This window comes from Protopterus annectens, chromosome 4.part0 (genome assembly GCF_019279795.1).
Source record: "Protopterus annectens isolate FY-2018-M chromosome 4.part0, PAN1.0, whole genome shotgun sequence".
In the NCBI taxonomy this organism is placed as follows: domain Eukaryota; kingdom Metazoa; phylum Chordata; order Ceratodontiformes; family Protopteridae; genus Protopterus; species Protopterus annectens.
This window is the reverse complement of record NC_056733.1, coordinates 1,946,105,049-1,946,127,548: the sequence shown is the minus strand read 5'-3', so window position 1 is coordinate 1,946,127,548 and position 22,500 is coordinate 1,946,105,049.

The window sequence follows — 22,500 nt, the reverse complement described above, 5'->3', positions numbered from 1 at the left end:
AGGCAGGTTAGTAATTATTTTTCTGTAATTGTTGTACAATATAAGTGAGACAGCTTGTAAAAGAGTTTAGTGTAGTTACATATTAATAAAGTTCAAATAACACTAGAAGAAAGATTCTGCTAGTACTGTATGATTAGATAAGTGATGCAGCCTGTAATCCAGAAATAAAAATTAAACAAGTCTGAAATAGAGATTTCCCACCTGTATTGTAATATCAGATAACCTGCTGCAGCCTGAAAATTAGTGGTAAACAAGCTAAAGACAATAGACATGTGTCAAATACATCCCCTTTGAAAATCTGCCATATGAAACAAGTGAGTCTGTTGGAAAGGATTGTTGTAACCAAGTATGACATGTTAATAACACCTAGAATAAAGTACCATCTTGAAATGTAAAAATAAAACAAGTGAGAGTGTGAGAAAGAGGTATGAATCAACCAAGAAAGCTGTTATAACTTCTGAATAAAGTATACTGCAGTCAGTACATAATGAAATGAATGAGATAGCCACAACCAAACAGTGAAATGTTTGAAATAAAGTACTAAAGCTGGAATGTGTCTGTCCCACAATTTGGATATGTCGCTGTACCCTTGCAATATGGAGATAGTATGGTTGTATGCAATAATGAACATCCACAGATGTCTAGAGCCATATAAATCAAATGTAGCAGGATGCTGTACCTGAACACAGCCAGATATGAACGTGTATGAATAAAAATGCAATGTATATTAATGTAGCAGTAACAGTCCCATCACCAACATTCCTAAGATTACATATAGGAAACTGTACTAAGACCTGTAGGGTATATATATCTGCAGCTACTAGAGATGTACAGCATATGTATAGGTAGTTTAAGTTGTTAATGAAATATTTCTTCACCCTACCCTATATTCACAAATAATGCCATTCCACAACAAACTGGGTATGTGTATTCACAATTAATTCCTATGGACATTTGTCCTGTTGGTTCAAACATATTTGCACATACGTTGCTGCATGTGCCCTGTTCACATATCCAAACCTGATGGCCTGTTGCCATCAATCAACCCTGCATGCTGTTGGATTGTGTACTGTTGTTCAAAATATGCATGTGTTATGCTTGCTGTTCAATGTTTGGAATTCATGGGTGTTTGGTTAATGGAAATACTGATGCATGCTGTTACAACTAATTTTGAATGTTATTGTTTGTTACTAACCCAAAATGTCATAAAATATTGCTAAACATAGGACAACAGGGAAAGCGGGTTCCAGCGGACCAACCTCTCCCACCTCAGCTGGCGAGTGCACCTGGCACTAGTGCCCAGGCCGGAACCTCTTCCAGTGGCCCTGTGCCACCTTCGGGTGGAAGTGCTGCAGGGGATGGGGGTCGTCCCCCCTCTGCAAGCGTGGCTGGAGGAGACCGTCCACTCACCCTCCAAAGTGTCCGGTCTGTGGTGCGTAGCGAGACCAGGCATTCTGTGCTTGAACCCCTATGCCAGCTTGAGGCTCAGATGGTGCAAATCATGGGTGTGCCTGCTGCCCATTCTACACAGCCCCCAGCACAGCCCTGTCCTGGGCTGTGAAGGCACAGTGGCAACTGTCCATGGGTGGGGATCTCAGTTCCACTGTTGCCATCTGTGGGCTCATGGGCTCGCAATATCCAAACATCCGTCCCCGTCAATTGTGTTTCCCCCCCACATGTGTCATACTCCGACCCTGTATGCGTCTTGTTTGTCTTGTGTGTTAACCTCCCCTACCTACCTCCCCAAATATACCTACTTCCTGTACCTCACATTCCGCTCTCACCTGAAAAAAAAATAAAAAAAGGGCACTCTGTTTCCGCAAAAAAATTACGCCCCATACATAGCTGCCCATTTTGCAGACATGTCTGCTGGACATTTGAACTGTTATTTACAATTGGCTGTATAACATATTTTGTTGTCCTCACCCCTCTCTCAGGGGTGGAAGGTTTCAAATTTCACACCAAATTACAGACATATGCACAGCTGTTGCTGATAAAGAAATGGGCAGCTATGCGCCTTTCCTACATCCTTCCTGCAAATCCCGAGCTTGTTTTCCTACTGTCCTACCCTCTTTGTGCCCCCTTTTTCACCACTTTCCTATCTCCCCATTTTCTTTTCTTTCAAAGAAATTAGTGCGGGTGTGAGTGAGAGTAAGCACTTTTAAGCAGTTGTAAGCAGCTGTGCGCTTGTGTGCACTTAGCTAAGCGTGTGTGCATGAAGCTAAGCGACAGTACGCATGTGTGAGCTCCGTGCAAACCAGCACTAACCCACTTACAACTGCTTAAAAGTGCCTTAGTCACTCTGAATGACAAGGCCTGTAGTCTGCTCAGCAGCAAAATAAAATTCCTCTGTCAGTCTCAAACCCAGGACCTTGGAAACACTAGTCTGCATGACTTACCACTAAGCTATGTCTGATATACAAGAGTTTTGTGCTGAAAGCAATATATCATGAAATACTAGGACTGAATGTAAAGGGAATATAGGAAGGCTATTACACAAAGCTTTTCTTGTATCTTTACTGGCAATTCTTGTGGATTTGTATAACATTAATGTGAGAAGAGAAACAGCCATGCTAGTCGGTAGCTAGTAGGTAATAATGTGACAGTAGCACCTTGCAAACCACACACACTATCAGAGTAGGATAAACACTGCCATATTTGAATAGGTAAGAGGCCAGACCTCGCAACTGTGACTGATTTACAGGGATGTCCCTGATTGGAAAACAAATGTTAACTGTGCCCCACTGACTCCCTGTGAAATGTACTAACAGTAGGCAGAAAGGTGTTTTATCCCACGCAATGGTAACTGTCAATTACTGAAAGTATGCACTACTTGCATGTCAGAAATGGTGTAGTAATACATATGCTCAAAATACCCCACAGTCACAACTGCAGAATATCTGAAATATATCACGGGTGTATCCCACTGATATGTACCATTCCCAGAGGCTGATAAAAGATACACCTGAGAGTATCTGAGGCCTGCAAGTGTCACAAACTCACAGGCATATAATTCTGTCTGCTGTAACACACTCTGTGAATAGCTGTAGAATAGCTTCCACAAGCACGCCCGCTGTTGGGACATTTTTGTTTTTTTGTTTTGTTCTCTGTTAAAAAGTTTGATCTCTAAAAGGTTAGTCATCTCATGTGTATGTGTAGTCTATAGTCGGAGCTTTTCTCTCTCCCTCCTCTCTGCTGAAAATGGACATGTATCCAGCCAGACTAGCCCGGTTAACAAATGTAAAATAAATAATGTAGGTGTACAACCCACAAATATCAAAGGATGTAATCAACTAATAAAATAAGGACAGTATAGCAGTTTACAAGCACTGTATGTGTCTGCTATCCATAACTGTTAGTACAAAGTACAAGGCCCCACTACTGCTCAGCAGCAAAATAAAATACCCTTGTAGGTGTCAAGCCCCACACCTTGGCCAGACCAGACTGCATGCAGTGCCACCAAACCACAACAAACATATAAGGAATTGCTGCTGAAAGAAATATAGCAAGCATTACAAGGAGTGAATGTAAATGGAAAATAGGAAAGTCATAGCAACACATTCCAGTAAAGACACCTAGCAGGCATTCAAGGAGTGAATGTAAAAGCCAAATAGTGAAGCCATAGCAACAAATTGCAAGAGCCACTGCTGTATACCAGTTACTCCACAAGTCCCACAGGAAAGCACATACTCCCATTTAAACAGTATTAGTATTATTAGGTGTCAGTTAACATGCACACTGAGAAGAATAAACTGGAGGAAGCAATAGTCAGGTTTCAGTACAACATGCATTTCAGTGCCTACAACACAGCCTGAAATATGAGAGACATACCAACCTTTACACTCACAGAACAGTGTCCACAGCATACCAGCATGGTCCCCACCTTGAAAATCTGAAAGGGCTATGCTTACCTAACCTAACATTTTATAGCACTGTCCTGAAATCACAGTGAGAACTGCAATTACCAAAAGCAGGCTGCATGCAATTAGTAAATGCTGGCTAACAATTGGTGCAGAGACCATCACATGCACATGTGCATATACCTACAAAAACAGCCTGTACTCCCAGTCCACACATGCAATACTTTCATTGCAACATCAGGAGGGAAAGACAGAGAGAGAGAGAGACAGAAAAAGAGAAAAAGAGAAAAAGAGAAAAAGAGAAAAAGAGAAAAAGAGACACAGAGACACAGAGAGGGGCACCAAAAAAAAAAAAAAAAAACAATAAAAACCAGCAAGCTAACCAGCAGCAGGCCACCAAGCAGAAAGCCATTACAAACAGCAGTGACAAACAAAGGTAATGTAAACTAATAATCTAGTAGTCTACATACTGGGAACCCTCCATATGTGTTAGCAGTCTGTATCTATATATATATGAAGATGTGCATAGGGCAGGGGACATACTGCAACTGTTAGTGAAGGCTGGACATACATATGTATTTGAAGGTTGCTATGTGCACATATCAATGTAGGTTGTAGTGCAACATACAATGTATGTTGTACAGTAATGGATGTTTAGCAGTATGTTAGTGTGTGTATTTGTATGTGTAAATAAAAAGATATATATATATATATATATATATATATATATATTTATATATATATATATATGTATATATATATATATATATATATATATATATATATATATATATATATATATAAATATATATATATATATATAATATGCATATATGTATACATAGATAGAAAGGGATGTATAAATAGATAGACATATATAGATAGATAGATAGAATATGTATATACATATATATGCAATAGACACATACATATATAGATATATATAGATACATACACATATACAGACATATATGAATGTCTACAGATATTCATGTATATGAATATCTCCCCCCCTCTCTCTCTCTCTATATATATATATATATATATATGTATATGTATATATATATATATATATATATATATGTATATATATATATATATATATATATATATATATATATATATATGTATATGTATATATATATATATATATATATATATATATATATATATATGTATATATATATATGTATATATATATATATATATATATATATATATATATATATATATATATATATACTGAGAGAGGCACATATGTGCAGATGTATTGCAACAGGTGCCTGGTGACAAAGGCATGGACTGAACACCAGTGTGGATACTGGATTACCATGCCCCATTCCAAAACACTTACACCACTAGCCACCACATAGGTGGTTGCCTGCCCAATACTGGATGTGTCAGGAGGGAACATGAGAAATAAGTGTACAATAGCCTCCCCTTTGATATTCACAGTGGCACACTAGTCTTGTAATACATGGACATGGTACGTGTCAGCAGAAATGGTGTGTCAGCTAGGGAAATGTAGGTCACTGTACCCCTATACACCTCACAATGTCCTACATGGTATGTACCTCCCATGACAACTACAGAAAGGGAGAAGGACACAGTCATACCTAACAAACAGTGATAATGCCCTCAAACACATTACCTATGCAGACTGACTGACAAAACCACAGATAGAGTGCCTTTCATACTACCTACACAGAGGTTACCACTGCTGGATATACATAGTTAAGTCACACCTATAACAGTTGTCAAACAACCATGGTAACACCTCACAATATCCCCAGCCTAAATGACCTATGTCTGTCATCCTTGGCACCGCAGTAAAGAGCACATGGTGGAGGTACAGGTTCCTACCCACAAATAAGCCATACCCTGGAGTAAACCACACAGCATTAAGAAGCAAGGGTCCCCATTAGTAGATGTCAGACATACCCCTGTTGAATGTTATGCAGATAGGTAATATGCCATATGAGTCACCCTGTGTAACTGTTTGACAGGAGCAAGTACAGTCACATTACATGTGTCCCAAGGGGCAGAGTAGCATAACAGTATGCTGCTGTAGGCCCAGGGTCAATAGCATACTACCTACCTATGACACAATGCACACACACATGTACTCATTGCAATACCAACTATGTGAGGTGGAATGAGTGTGCCACTGACTGTGTGCAAGGTCTGTAATGGTGTGATTGCTCAGCATGACTTTGTGTCTGTCATGGTAGTGTGTGTCCTTGGTGTGAGGCCAGAGAAAGATGTGTCAGGTATTGGGATACAAACATACTACATTGCCATATGTTGTGCTGTGGCTCCCTGTATGTGACTGCGGTGTAGGTAGGGTTATGGCAACAAAGACTAGGGTGCATTACCAGTGAAATTTTACTGTGCATTGCATGGGTTGACAATGTTCCCCATACATTACCTTGATGCAAACCCCCAGTGTGAGGTTGTGCATTGGACCTCAAACAGTGTGTCGACTGCTGGAGTATACTAGTTTGTTGTATGGAGTGTGCCAGGCACTGTCACACAGTTGTTGGCTGAGCACTGATATGTGGTCATTTACATATGTGTCCCCCAATAGACAGACAGATGCTATATATGGCAGTTCAGTGATATCACTACAGTAGAGTATTATGTGTGCCATATCACTTCCTCACATATTTTTCTTTTCCTTCCAGGGCAATGGTGCACCAGCGCATCCCCACATACTCTGCTGTAGAGGAAGAGGAGATACACCAGATCCTGGTGTGGGATTTTGCCACACTCTTTTCCTGCACCAGCCAGAACCAGCAGGAGAGGGCTTCACTGTGGCAAGACCTTGTCCGTTGGGTAAATGACATAGGCCTGCATAACCGGACATATGAGCAGGTACGCCATCACTGCAGTGATTTAATTAGAAATGTCCATCAGCGTGCGTCTGATATCCACAGACAACAGCTTGCCACAGGTTGTGGGGTGGCTATACACCCCCCCTCACCAGACTGGAGGGGTTCCTCCTAAGTGTTGTGGCTCCAGCCCAACAACAACAACATCCACAGACATGTGTAATGATGGAGGCTGGAACCACCCAGCATGTGGACTTGGAGCATGCAGGTAACATGCCATATCTATAGCTGACTGTTCTCTACACTGGTAGTTTATGCATGTGTGAGGTGTGTACTGTGTTTGTAGCTGTTATCCTGGTAGTTATTGTGCAAGAGTGATATTCTCAATATCAGCAGTAGACCTGTGAAAGCCAACTGTTGTACTACTGAACTGTATCATACTCACAGTATCAATGGCACAGTTGTGCCCACTGACAATAAATGTCTTATTTGTGCAGGTCCCTCTGGTGTAACAGCAAGACAGCCAATCCATGCTGGTGAGTGTGTAATAACAATACCTTTAATACTAATGATAATAATAGTAATAATACCCTCAAACAGTATTGCTATGTGTTTGATTGTAGATGTGTTTGTGTCTGTGTGTTTGTATCTCATGTACTAAGAAGGGTGCATGTGTGCATGTGTGCATGTGCCCATGTGCACATGTGTGCATGTGGGGAAGTGCCCATGTGTGCATGTGCCCATGTGTGCATGTGCCCATGTGTGCATGTGTGCATGTGTGCATGTGCACATGTGTGCATGTGTGCATGTGCCCATGTGCCCATGTGCACATGTGTGCATGTGTGCATGTGCCCATGTGTGCATGTGTGCATGTGTGCATGTGTGCATGTGCCCGTGTGCATCTGTGGTAACATTGTGCACACATTGTAAACTGTGTTTCCTGTCTTCCTCTCACAGGTTCTGGGGTTGCTCTAGTGGTGTGCAGCAGGGAACTTGAATCCACTGCTGGGGATAGTGATAATGATGATACCTGTGTAATGGCACAGTGAGGTGTGCCAGGGTCCGTTGTTGGTCAGCCAATCGACAGTACACAGCTGTCAACCCCATCAATGCGCGCAGTCATCCTAACAATACATCCATTGTCACCAATGTCCCTAGGTGATGGACAGCATACAGTGGGCATTGACCAGGGTAATGTGGTATCAGTGGCACATGCATCCCCTCATAGCAGCCATGGCCAGAGTCCTGACATGGTACCACACAGGCAGATGTCCAGGGGTTCTCGTGGGAGCATCCGTGGTCGTACTGCACCTGTCAGACGTGCCCACAAAGGTCTTTCAACCTCAGCTATGTTCCGGGCTGTAATGCAGGCACAGTCATGTATGGAACGGTACACCAGACAGGGTCTGAGGGAGCTGAGAGCACATCGCACTGCTATGAATGACACTATGCGTGACATTGCGGCTGCCATCCGTAATTTCTCCAAGGTCATTGACAGACATTGGGGGACACATTAGATCTGTTCCACAACTACATGTCCATGAGCTAGGACAATGCAGGATGGTTGAGGCGTCGACGTGAACATATGCCAGCAACATCAGCAGCTGGCAGTCATCGCAGACGACAACAAACCCGTGGCCACTCCCATAGTGCTAGTACCAGCCCCAGCAATGCTGGGTTTGTAGTGACATCAGACCAGCCTAGGAGACCATGTGCACATGGCTCTGGACAGTCCCAGCAGGGACATGTCTCCAGTCATCAACCAACTGCTTCTGATGACAGTACCCAGTCTGGCTTAGTACCTGATACTGTCCGTAGCACCCCTGCCAGGCACAAGTACCGTGTCCGTTGCCAGAGACAGTGATTTGTATGACCTGGCAGGTACAGTCTGGTGGAACTGTGTGCATGCATACACACATGCATAATGCTAACACCTAAGGCTAACACATACACGCACACACCGCATCAACATTGCCCCATCTTGTACTGTTGTCCCTCACTAACACACGCACACATACATGTCGATTGGTTGTATCAGTGGCAGACTCAGGCATACCAAGTACACACCCTGTGCATATGATGAATCTGTGCCACCTCCTGCAATCTGTAACATTGATGCAGGAACAGGTTAACATGGTGCCGATGCACAGGGTGACTACATAGAAGTGTAGCAATATTATCATGTTGTCAACAGTACAGTGTAATGATATCATTGTGGGTATATCCCAGCATGCCTGATGCATTAACAGTATGATTGTCATTGTATTGTTTGGTACACCCCTATTAATTACCATAGTGTAATGTCTGCACATCTTTGCATTCTGGTGGTAAGGCTGAAAACAGAAGGCCACCTACATAGGTAGCACAGGGGATAAGAAAATGGAAGTAATGAAGTAATGATACTCAATGATGGACATGTAAACCGCAAGAAGCATGCAGTCCAAACTCTACTCTGCATGGAGAATGTTGATATCCGTGCAGTAATAGACAACAGGTTCAAGACTCCCAAGAGCATCCTAGCACTACCAGGTTACACCTCATACCATGCTTGACAGCCCCAAAACACAGAACTAACTATGACAGGAGGGTGAGTCTCATTAAATGTTCAAGGATACTGTGGTGGAAGGACAGGTAGCTTACATCCTACTAAGTTGGGAACTGTTGATTGAGGGCTCAGTGTCTGTTATTCTAAATATGTATTAGTTCTGGTTTAAGCACTCGGGCTTCAGGCCAGTTATTTTACATTACGAAGGTTCATGGTCTGCACTCTTGTGGGAGGAGAGGCTGGACTCTGCCCGTCTGAGCTGGGAATTTCTGGCTAAAGGCTTATAGTGCCTGCATATTTGAACTGTTTCTTACTGAAATTGGTACAGATTGTTTGCTGTAGCATAGACTAGATCCAGGCCTGCTGAACATAGCTTTGTTTGTATGCTTGTTTGCTTGTTATTTCCCTGAAACACTAATTCCACCTGAAACACAGCTTTACAGTGCCTCTGTGGATCCCTAGTGACATCTGCATTGCTTACAGTACTTATTTCCTTGTTTCCCTTGAAAGAAAGTTACTGTTTGTCATTTTTGCATTTACGTTACCTGTAACACATTGCATTTGAGTTACCTGGCACTTGCTCACTAATGCATTTATATATGCCAGCACTAACAAATTAAAAGCACTACACCCTCACAAACTCACCTTGAGTACCTTGTTCCCCATTGGCCCTTTTGTTGTCATTTATAAAGGAATTCCCAATACTATTCTAGCATGTCCAAAGGTCAGTTGTCAATCTCCTCTCCGGTCCAGCTGGTGAATCTGGGAATCCTGAAGCAATGTTACAACTGCCTCATGTACACAGACAACCCTCTCCTCCTCCCAACAAATTCCAACACATGTGAGAGATGCAACCATATAGCCATACTGGAGGCTAAGCTCCCTCAACTCAGTACTGGCGAAACCAGTCAGGAGGAGAAGGAAACCAGTCACTACAATTCCAGTCTCACATAGACTTACCACGACAGCAATCCAAACACATAAACACACGAAAACATACTTGGAGTCTCTAAGTAAAAATCTGCCAAAGCAGCAGACTCCTCCAAAGCAGACACACAAGCAACCACTACCCCAGAACAGATCACGTGCAACACATAGCTCACAAAGCCAGAGTGCCAAACAGTCACAGCCCTTAAGGCTAAACAACACACCTGATACATTTGTAATAGGTGCCTCTATCATCAGGCACACTGACGTCCCGCTCACCAGGCTGAACAAGGAGAAGGTCACAGTGAGATGCCTGTCGGGCGCTATGATCTGCCACATAACACAAGCACAGAGGTCACTCCAAGGCATGTACAAATATGACTCAGTCATTGTCCATGCCAGTGTGAATGACCTGAGACGTACCTCCCTGGACTACATGATAAGAGACATAGAGGTGCTCTCTGAGCATGTGGCCCAGGCTGGTATGACCCTGAACTTGAGTAGCATCTTACCCTCACTAAGAATGATGCCACAATATGAAGACAAGATGATCAATTTCAACAACTGACTTAAGTTTCGGTGTCATTCAAAGGGGATCCAATGCCTGTCAGCCTGGGATGACATGCTCGACAAGCCATGATGCTTTGCTAGGGACAGCATGCACCTGTCACCCCTGGGCTTTCGGATATTGGCAAAGGCTCTTGCTACCCCCATAGTTCTTTTTTTTAGGCAAGGCTCAAAAGACAAAACCACCTCCATAGGTATCACAAGGGATAGGAAACTAATAGTAATGCTACTCAACGCCAGCAGTGTAAACCTCAAGATGCATGCACTGGAAACTGTCCTTAGCATGGAAAACATCAATATCTGTGCAGTAACGGAATCCTGGTTCAAGGCTCCCAAGAGCACCACAGCACTGCCAGGTTATACCTCATACCATGCTTGTCGGCCCCAAAACTTGCATCGAACCAGAACAGGAGGGGGAGTATCAATATTCATCAAAGATAAACACACCTCCAGGTTGGTGGCACAGCACGAAGCATCAGAGACTATCCATGTGCAACTAACAGTGGGTAAAACTGCCTTCCAGTTCATAGCCTGGCACACACCACCCTCCCAAACCCAGGAACCCCACTTGGCCTTCCTGAGAACACTGGAAATATGAAGGTCTCTACAAACACCATTATACTGGTGACTGCAACTACCCAAACATAGACTGGGAGCATTACTCTAGCACCAACACACTAGCTCAAAGGTTCCTAGGATTTATACACTCAAATGCTATGGAACAACTTGTTACCACTCCCACAAGAGGAGGAAACATACAGGACCTGTTCATCACCAACATGGGGACTCTATGCTCCAGACCAGAAGTGTACCCCTCACTGATAAGATCAGACCATAAACTAATCTCACTGGATATTCACATCCCAACCCCACCCCCTGCCCACAAAACCACAGTGTAAAACTTCTCTACAGCAAATTCCACACCCCTCAAAACCGAGGTGGAATCCATCAAAGCCTGTGGAAAATATGGCCCAGACCACAGAATCCTTTATAAATGCATTCTATGAACACCTTCAGGAATGCATGGATCATGCAATCCCAAATAAAATCAAGACCCAATCCTCCAAAGGCAGACATCCTGTCTGGCGGACCACAGCCATAAACAAATTATACAATAGAAGGAGGAAGCTACTACATGACAGAGCAAAATCCCAAAAAGGGGAGGCATCTCTGTTCAGTGTTAGCAAAATACTAAGGGCACTCATAAAATCGTCTAAGGCCAGCTTCGAGAGATGAAATGCACAGGACACTAAGGATAATCACAAGGCTTTCTTAAGTTATGTTAGAAACCTGGGTGGGAATTCCCAGATATGCTCAGAATTAGTCCAAAATGACAAAAAACTACACTGAACCCACAGACATTGCCAACATCCTAGCTGACAGGTTCAGCGCAAACTCCCCCCCTCCCCACCAGAAGGGCAAATATCTATCCCAGCAGAGTGCTGCCCCCCTGACATCTCAGATGCTCAGGTAAGAGCCACCCTCTCCAAAGCAAATAACACTGGATCAATGGGACCAGACGGTATCCCAGGCTGCATCCTACATGAACTCCAAGATTAGCTAAACCCAAACATAAAACTACTGTTCAATCTCAGCCTTACAACAGGTTATGTACCCAAAGAGTGGTGTACAGCAACAGTGGTCCCTCTCCACAAAGGTGGTGCCTCAACGGATCCTGGAAACTATCACCCCATAAGCCTGACTAGCTTGGTCTGCAAAGGCATGGAAAGGATCATCATGGACCTCTTACATAAAGATATTGGGGACCTACAGACACTGGATCCTACCCAGTGTGACTTTAAGGGCATATCCTGCCTCTTACACCTGGTTGATTTCTTTGAAACAGTCACCAAGGCCATTGACAAGGGGCAGGTGGTCCACACAGCCTACCTGGATGTCGCAAAAGCCTTCGATACAATACCCCACTCGGGCATTATAGATAAGCTCACCATCTTAAATATACACCCCTATGTCACTAGACAGGTTGCAAACTGGCTCAAGGACAGAACCCACATGGTTAGAATTGCTATGTCAGACTCCAAACCAGTTACAAGTGGTGTCCCACAAGGCTCAGTCCTGGGACCTCTCCTGTTCGGTATATATGTCTTGGAGGTACAGGCCAACATGGAAGGACTGTGGCTGACCAAGTTTGCAGATGACTGCAAACTGGGCACTATAATTGACTCTCCAGCCAACACAACCATCCTCCAAAAGGACCTCATAGAAACAGACAACTGGTGTCAGAGCCAGGGCCTCAAGCTAAATGCCACAAAGTGTATAGTCATCCCCTTTGGCAAAAACAAAGTGGCTACAAATGACCACATAGGTGGTAATCCATTACGTACGGAAGAAGTAATTAGGGACATGGAGACCGAAGTTGATAGCAATTTCTCATTTGACAACCACGTGGCCAAAGTGGTTAGAAAAACATTTTATATAGCCCACCTAATCATGACAGGATTCACATCTAGATCAGGGGAGGTTATCGTGCCTCTTTACTCATCCCTCATCAGGGCCATAATTGAGTACAATGCCCCTTTTGGGATTTACCTTACCAGACACCTGCAGCAACTGGAAAGACCACAAAAGTACCTCACCAAGAGGATCAAAGGGCTCAAACAGATGCCATATGCTGCCCGGTTAACATAACTCCATACTCAGTGGCATACCGCCTGCTAAGAGGCGATCTGTGCCAGACGTATAATGCCATGTCCAACCCGGAAGTAATGGACATGCTGCACCTCAGAAAATCAAACTCCCATCGAGCTTTGCGCTCGAGAGACTTGAACCTCAGCACTGACATCAATAGGACATGCTTGAGGGACAGATTCATAACCCAGAGGCTCCCTTCACTCTGGAATAAAATCCCAGTCCAGGTTAGGCAGAGTCCCTCATTGACTCTCTTCAAGAGGAATCATGATGAGTGGATGGGGGATAGTAGGTGTACCCCGGGAATCACTTCTGTGTCAATGTTAGACAGAGGCACCGTATACTAACCTCAGAAAATGGCATAGCAACATTAATCTAAAATGGGTGGCGAAAGCCAAACACACTCTGGCTTTGCTTATAAATGCCCTAGGGCAGATAGCCTAGTATGAACCTATGAACCTATAAACCTATGTACCTATACCCACACCCCCAAGTTGTTGCCACAGTGTGACGCATCACAGACTATCCACATGCAACTAACAGTGGGTTAAACTGACTTCCAGTTCATAGCCTGCTGCGGACCGCCCTCCTAAACCCAGGTAACCCACTTGGCCTACTTAAGAATACATGGATATCTGCAGGTGTCTCCAAACAACAATATATTGGGCAGCTTCATTTACCCACACATAGACTGGGAGCATTACTGTAGCTCCAACACCCTAGGTGTAAGGTTCCTAGAACCCATACACTCAATTGGTATGGAACAACTTGTTGCCACTCCCACAAGAGGGGAAAACATGCTGCACCTGATCATCACCAACATGTGGACTATATGCTGCAGACCAGAAGTGTATCCCTCGCTGGTAAGATGACACCATAGACTACTCTCACTGTATATTCACATACCAAATGCAGCCCCTGCACAGAAAACCACAGTCATAAAGTTGTGTAATGCAAATTCCATGTATTCACATGAAGCAGGCTTCAGACATGGGAACTATTTAAGGTCACAGGTACATACGTCTATGTGGCACACACATACCTCATGTGTGCATTGACATTACTGATATAATCTATGTCATACAATATTAAGAGTAACACCCCACACACATGGACAAACTGTGTGACAAAAACACACATAGCATTTGTAGGATTCAAACCCCTACTTAACTATGCTATGACACTTGAGAGAGACACATTAGGAGAGTGCACTATTTGCATTACTGGGAGGTTTCCCTTCTCCTGCTATACTTATAGGGTGCCGACATCATCAGTGTTTAGAAAGAGGAATGTGCATCATATAGTGTGTTCTTCTAGTTGCCAAAAGGGACATTTCTTTCACACACACTAACCCCTCTCATTCAAACACACACACACACACTGAGCATTTGCAGGATTTAAACCCCTACCTAACTATATTACGACACTTGAGAGAGAGCTGTATTAGTGGAGTGCACTATTCGCATTACTGGGAGGTTTCCTTTCTCCTGCTATACTTATAGGGTGCTGACATCATCAGTGTTTAGAAAGAGGAATGTGCATCATGTAGTGTGTTCTTCTAGTTGTCAAAAGGGACATTTCTTTCACACAGAATTGCACACACACTACCCCCCCTCACTCAAACACACTGAGCATTTGCAGGATTCAAACCCTTACCTAACTATGTTATGACACTTGTGAGAAATGCATTAGCAGAGCATGCTATTTGCATCACTGGGCGCTTTCCCTTCTCCTGCTATACTGATAGGGTGCTGACATCATCAGTGTCTAGAAAGAGGAATGTACATCATGTAGTGTGTTCTAATTGCCAAAAGGGACATTTCTTTCACACAAAATTGCACACACACTAACCCCTCTCACCCAAACACACACTGAGCATTTTCAGGATTCAAACCCCTACCTAACTATATTATGACATTTGAGAGAGATGCATTAGCAGAACGTGCTATTTGAATTACTGGGCATCTGTTCTTCTCCTGCAGTATTTATAGGGTGCTGACATCATTATTTATAAAGAGGTATGTACATCTATTACTATCTGTCAGTTAGGGGCATAGCATATATATGCATTAACAGCCGCCTACTTCAGGGTCAGATATGCACATCAGCACTGCCAGGGTATGTTTTATACCATGCTTCGTCACCACAGGACCTGTAACACACAACACAACCAGTTCAGACCACCCCTCCCATATCCAGGAAACACACTTTGCTTCCCTGGGAACAGTGTAGGATATGAAGGTGTTCACATACACCATTACAGTGGTTAACTTCAGGTACAGGTATATTGTGTGGGGGAACTACTCAGGCCTCAACAACATCACCCTACAGCCACTACAATTTGTGAATCCATGTGCTATGGCAGGACCACTCACCACAGCCACAAGGGGGAATACATATTGGACCTGACCATCTGCAACATGGGGACTCTATGTTCTACACCAGAGGTAGACCACCATTGTTAATATCTGACCATACCCAACTTTCCCTGGACATCCATATCCCATCCCCACCCCCAGGCAAGGAAGTCACTGCAAACAAAGTATTTATCAAAAGCAGACTTTGCACTTGTGAAGACTGGGGTGGAAGACTTCAAAGGACCCATGCTGGGGGATTATACAGGACATTCTGCATAATCCTTGACAATTGCATTCTATGAGCATCTGGAAGGTTTGCATTGATCATGCTATCCCAAATAAACCCATGACTTCTCCACAACAGGAGACCTGTCTGATGTACACCAGCCATATATAATCTGTACAAAAGAAGGAGGGAGCTAATACATTACAGAGCAATATCCCACAGAGGGAGGACATCTCTGAACAGTCTTGGCATGACACTTCAATCCCTCAAAATCATCATGTCAAAGTGTTGACAGTGAAATTGTCCAGACACTGCAGATAAGGCTCCCCTCAGTCTGTAATTGATGCCCAATTACTGTTATAAGTCCTCACCAACCCTTTTCCAGCAAACACCAGCCACATGGATGTGACATTGCAAATTCAACCCCTGGGATCTCCACTGTGTCCCTGCTTGATGGCGGCACAGCACACTAGCCTTAAACGGTGCCTTCTGTGACCTACTTTACAGAGGCACAGTAACCTACTGTACTGGGGAGGCAGACACCAAGCACACTCTGGCTAAGCTTGTATTCCCTAGGGCAAACAGTCTAGTATTGACCTCTACACCCATATGTTTAATTTTCAGATGCACAATATTTGTTGCTGATAAACTGTTTGCAGGTCTTTATTGCCATAGCTTTCCATGTTTCTATGAACAACTTGTGTATCTGTGGAAGATGTTTGAATATGAGAGGGATCCACTATTTAACTTATGACTCTGTAGTCATTTAACTGTATGCACTAGGCAGATTTCTGTATTGTGGGAGGTTCCTGGATTAACACATACAAATGCCAGCTATGTGTGGCCTACTGCTAAACTGAGACATGGCCTAAGTGTGTGAGCATGCCCAGTTCAGGCTTTCCATGGCTTGTTGCCTGACATATGTCTCATTTATCAAAGTGTGCGAGCATGCCCAGTGTGAGCTTTCCATATGTTGAAATCCGCAGTCCTCCACATTTGTGGTTGTGTGTGAACATTTATAGTTGTGTGTTGGGAGTCATGTTGTGTACTTACTGCCCAACTGCTTTGTGTCTGAACCCAACAGGGATTATACTGTGCTTGCAGGGTTTCCATAGGATAGTTTGCATACAGTTGTCAACATCCTTTCATACTGACCAAACACTGTAATATCGTATAGTGTACTGGTTCAGTACTTTCACTGTGGTGGACAGTATACTGGGTTTCAGTCCTATCACTGCTTTAAATATTCCTAGTGAGCACACCAGACTGGTTAAGGGCCAGTTGTGCACATATGACCATGTTGCATTTTGTTCAGATATGGACTACTTAAACCAGGCTTGTACAACATTGGTAGTGTATTCTGCAACTTGAGTGGACATTGACAAACATTATCTATGTGCCCTAGGCCATTGCTAACGCTAGTCAGAGAGTGTGTTTGTCCTTCAACACACATTGCAACTGGATTTTGCCATGTCATATTTCAAGGTTAGTATACTGTGCCTCTGTCTACCTGTGACATAACAGTGATACCCATGGTAAACCTACCATTTCCCATCCACTCATCAAGATTCCTCTTGAGGAGAGTCAATGAGGGACTGTCTGGCTAACCTGTACTGGGAGTTTACTCAAGAGTGGAGGGAGCTTCTGGGTTATGGATCAATCACTACAGCATGTCCTATGTATGTCAGTGGTGGGGTTCAGGTCTCTCATGTGCATAACTCACTGGCATTCAGATTGTACAAGGTGCAGCATGTTCATTGATTCCAGCTTGGATATGGCTTTATACATCAGGCACAGATTGCCTCTGGGCAGGCAGTATGGCACTGTGTGGAGCTGAAGTTTGTTTAATCAGGCAACACATGGCATTTGTTCGAGCTCTTTTATCCTCCTGGTGAGGTACTTTTGGGGTCTTTCCAGGTGAGGGAGGTGTCTGCTGAGGTACATCCCACAGGGGCCATTGTACTCAATTGTGAGGCTGATGAAGGATGACTGAAGAGGCACGATGACCTCCCCTAATCTAGATATGAATACCTTCATGATTAGGTGGGTATATGGTATGTTTCTGTAACCACTACAGCCACATGGTTGTCAGATGCAAGCTATCTATCAGCTTGTGTCCCCAGGTCTCTTATTACTTCTAAAGTACTTAATGGGTTAACACCTATGTGGTAATTGGTGGGCACTTGCTGTTTATCCACAGGGGATGACTATACACTTTTCTGCAATTAGCATGATGACATGGCTCTGGCACCAGTTGTCTGTTTCTATGTGGCCCTTTTGTAGGATGCTTGTGTCAGCTGGAGGGTCAGATATGGTGCCCAGTTTGTAGTCCTCTGCAAACTTGTTCAGCTACAGTCGTTCCATGTTAGCCTGTACCTATGGGAAATATATACAAACAAGGGAGGTCCCAGGACCGAGCCTTGTGGGATGCCAGTTGTAGCTGGTTTGTAGTATGACATGGCTGCAGCATTTCTGACCATATCAGTTCTGTCCTTGGGCTGCTTTGCAACCCATCTACTGACATAGGGGTTTATATTTAAGCTGGTGAGCTTATCTATAATTAATACGTGGGGTATTGTATGGAGGCCTTTTGCAAGGTCCAGATAGGCTGTGTGGACCACATTCCCCTCATCGATGGCCTTGATGATTGTTTCAAATGAGACAAACATGTTTAAAGGGCAGGATCTGCCCTTAAGAAAGCCACGCTGGGTAGGATCCAGTGTCTGTAGGTCCCCAATATCTTTATTTATGAGGTCCATGATGATCTTTTCCATATCTTTGCAGACCAAGCTTGTCAGGATTCTGGGGTGATAGTTTGTAGTATCCATTCAGGCACCACCTTTGTGGAGAGGGACCACTGTTGCTGTACACTGCTCTTTGGGTACATATCCTGTGGTAAGGCTGAAATTGAGCAGTAGTGTTATTTGGCGTTCCATTCTTCTTGGAGTTCATGCTGGACACAGCCCAGGACACCAACTCGTACCATTGATGCTGTGTGTTTTGCTTTTAAGATGCTGGCTGTTACCTCAGCATCTGCAATGTCAGGGGGCCAGCACTCTGCTGGGATAGATATTTGGCATTTTGGTGGGGGGGGGGGAGTTTGCACTGAACCTGTCAGGTTGGATGTTGGCAATGTGTGTGGGTTTGGTGTATTGTTTGTAATATTTGAGTAATTCAGAGCATATCTGTGAATTCCCACCAAGGTTCCTACCATCAGTTAAGAAAGCCTTGTGATTATCCTTAGTGTCCTGTACAAGTTGTATCTTCATAGATTCATAGGTTCATACTAGGCTATCTGCCCTAGGGCATTTCTAAGCCTAGCCAGGGTGTGTGTGGCTTTCGCCACCCCTTGCTATGTGAATATTATGCCCATTTATGGTTTACTTTACTGTGCCTCTGTCTAGACGTGACACAGTGATGACCCCCAGTGTACATCTATGATCTCCCATCCACTTGGCAAGATTCCTGTTGAAGAGAGTCAGTGAGGGGCTCTGCCTAACATGTACTGGGATTCTGTTCCAGAGTGTAGGGAGCCTCTGGGTTATGAATCTGTCCCTCCAGCACATCCTATTTATTTATGTGTTGAGGATGACATCTCTCACTCTTGCGGCTCTGATAGATTTGGATTTTCTGAGGTGGAGCATGTCCATTAATTCTGTATTGGACATGGCCTTGTACATCGGGCATACATCGCCTCTGAGTAGGCAGTATTTGACTGCATACAGCTGGGGTGTCTTCAGCCAGGCAGCATATGACAAATGTTTGAGACCCTTTATCCTCTTGGTGAGGTACTTTTGAGGTCTTTCTAACTGCTGCAGGTGTCGGGTAAGGTACATCCCAAATGGGGCATTGTACTGAATTATGGGCCTGATAAGAGAAGAGTATAGGGGCACAATGACCTCTCTTGCTGTAGATGTGAATCCTTTCATGATAAGGTGGCCAATATAGAAGGTCTTCCTAGCCACGTTGGCAATGTGAGTGTCACATGAGAGGTTACTGTCCACTTGTGTCCCTAGGTCCCTGATTACTTCTTCCATACGTAATGGATTACCACCTATGTGGTAATTTGTGAATACCTTGTTTGTTATTTGGAGAGACATTCATACTCTTCAGTGTCTTCAGGAAGGCTGAGTGGGGTTCCTGAGTTTGAGAGGGTGGTCTGTAGCATGCTACAAACTGTACAGCAGTTTTGCCTATGCTTAGTTGCACATGAATGGTCTCCGATGCTCCGATATATATATATATATATATATATATATGTGTGTGCGTATATATATATATATATATATATATATATATATATATATATATATATATATATATATATATATATATACATATAGATGTAAATATATATATAAATATATATATATATATATATATATATATATATATTTATTTATTTATTTATATATATATATATATATATATATATATATCTATGTATGTATATATATATATATATATATATATATATATATATATATATATATATATATATATATATATATATATATATATATATATATATATATATATATATATATATATATATATATATATATATATATATATATATATATATATATATATATATATATCTATGTATATATATATATATATATATATATATATATATATATATATATATATATATATATATATATATATATATATATATATATATATATATATATATATACATATATATATATATATATATATATATATATTTATATATATCTATGCGTATATATATATATATATATATATATATATATACATATAGATGTAAATATATATATAAATATATATATATATATATATATATATATATATATCTATATATATATATATATATATATATATATACATATATATATATATATATATATATATATATATATATATATATATATATATATATATATATATATATACATATATATATATATATATATATATGTATACATATACATAAATATACACCTACCCTACTTAAATATTCTCACTCCTTCTTCAACACTCATGCCTGACTGTCGCAGATCTTCTTTCACACAATCCATCCACCTCTTTGCTGGATGCCCTCACTTCCTCTTACCTTCTTCCTGTCTGTCCCAAATCACCCTCACCAGATTGTCTTCTGCTTTTCTACACATGTGCCCATACCATCGTAATCTGTTTTCTTTGATCTTTTCTGCAATTGGAGCTACTTTGGCTTCTGCTCTTATGTCCTCATTTCTTTGCCTGTCCCGCAGTGTGCATCCTACCACCTTTCTCAGGCACTTCATTTCCATCACCTCTAGCTTCTTCAACTGTTCTGCCTTTACTAGTCAGGTTTCTGTACCATACAGTAGTACTGGTCGCACCACTGTCTTGTACACCTTACTTTTCAGCTTCTTTGGCATTTTTCTGTCATATACTACACCTGATACTCTATGCCAGTTGGCTGCAGCCCCTCTGATTCTAGCTTTGACCTCTTCATTCAGACTACCCTTCTCCTCAACCACCCCTCCCAGATACTTGAAGCTGTTTACCTGTTCCACTCTCTTCCCATATATCTCTATTCTCAGTTTCTTCTGATTTCCCCAATCTGCTGCCATTACCACTGTCTTATCTGTGCTTAGTTTCATCCCATATGCCTTCAGATTTGCATTCCATTCTCCTATCCTTTGCTGAAGTTCTAGATCAGAGTCTGCCTGTACTGCCACATCGTCTGCACACAGCAGCTTTGTTGCTCTGACCCCTCCAACCTGTTTGCTGATGTAGTCCATTACCAGTATGAACAGCAGTGGGCTCAGAGCTGAACCCTGGTGTACACCCACTCCCACTGGGAACCCCTCAGTGAAGCCAAACACTGTTCGTACTTGAGTCACTGGGTCCTTGTACATAGCCTGTACTAATTCTACCAATGTTTCTGGGACTTCAAACCACCGCAGTACTGCCCAGATCAGCTTTCTTGGGACCTTGTCATATGCTTTCTCCAATTCTAGGAAAGCCCAGTTTGACTCTCTCCTCTTCTCTAGTCTCTTCTCAAGTATCTGTCTCAATGCAAACATTGGGTCAATTGTGCTGCATCCTGATCTGAATCCAAACTTTTCATCTCCCATCTTACATTCTACTATTCTGCATGTCTGTTTATCAATCACCCTCTCCAGAACTTTCATACAATGTGGTAGGAGTTTGATGCCTCTGTACTGTCCACAATTGTGGATGTCCCCTTTGTTCTTGTACACTGGCACGAGTATGCTTATTCTCCAGTCATCTGGAATATGCCTTTGTCTCCACACTGCAATTAGAATCCTCAGGAGCCATTTCTCCCCTAGCTCACCCATCTGAGCCTTCTGCTTTCCCTGACTTCATTTTCCTTAGTGCTGCTCTTACTTCTTCTAAGCTGGTCTCCTCTTCTACTCTCATTGTAGGCTGTTTCGGGGGCAGTACCGCTTCTGTGGGGTTTTCTTCATTCAGAAGCTGCTGGAAATACTTCTTCCATCTGCCTTTGATGTCCTGTGGGCTGGTAAGCAGGTTGTTGCTGGAA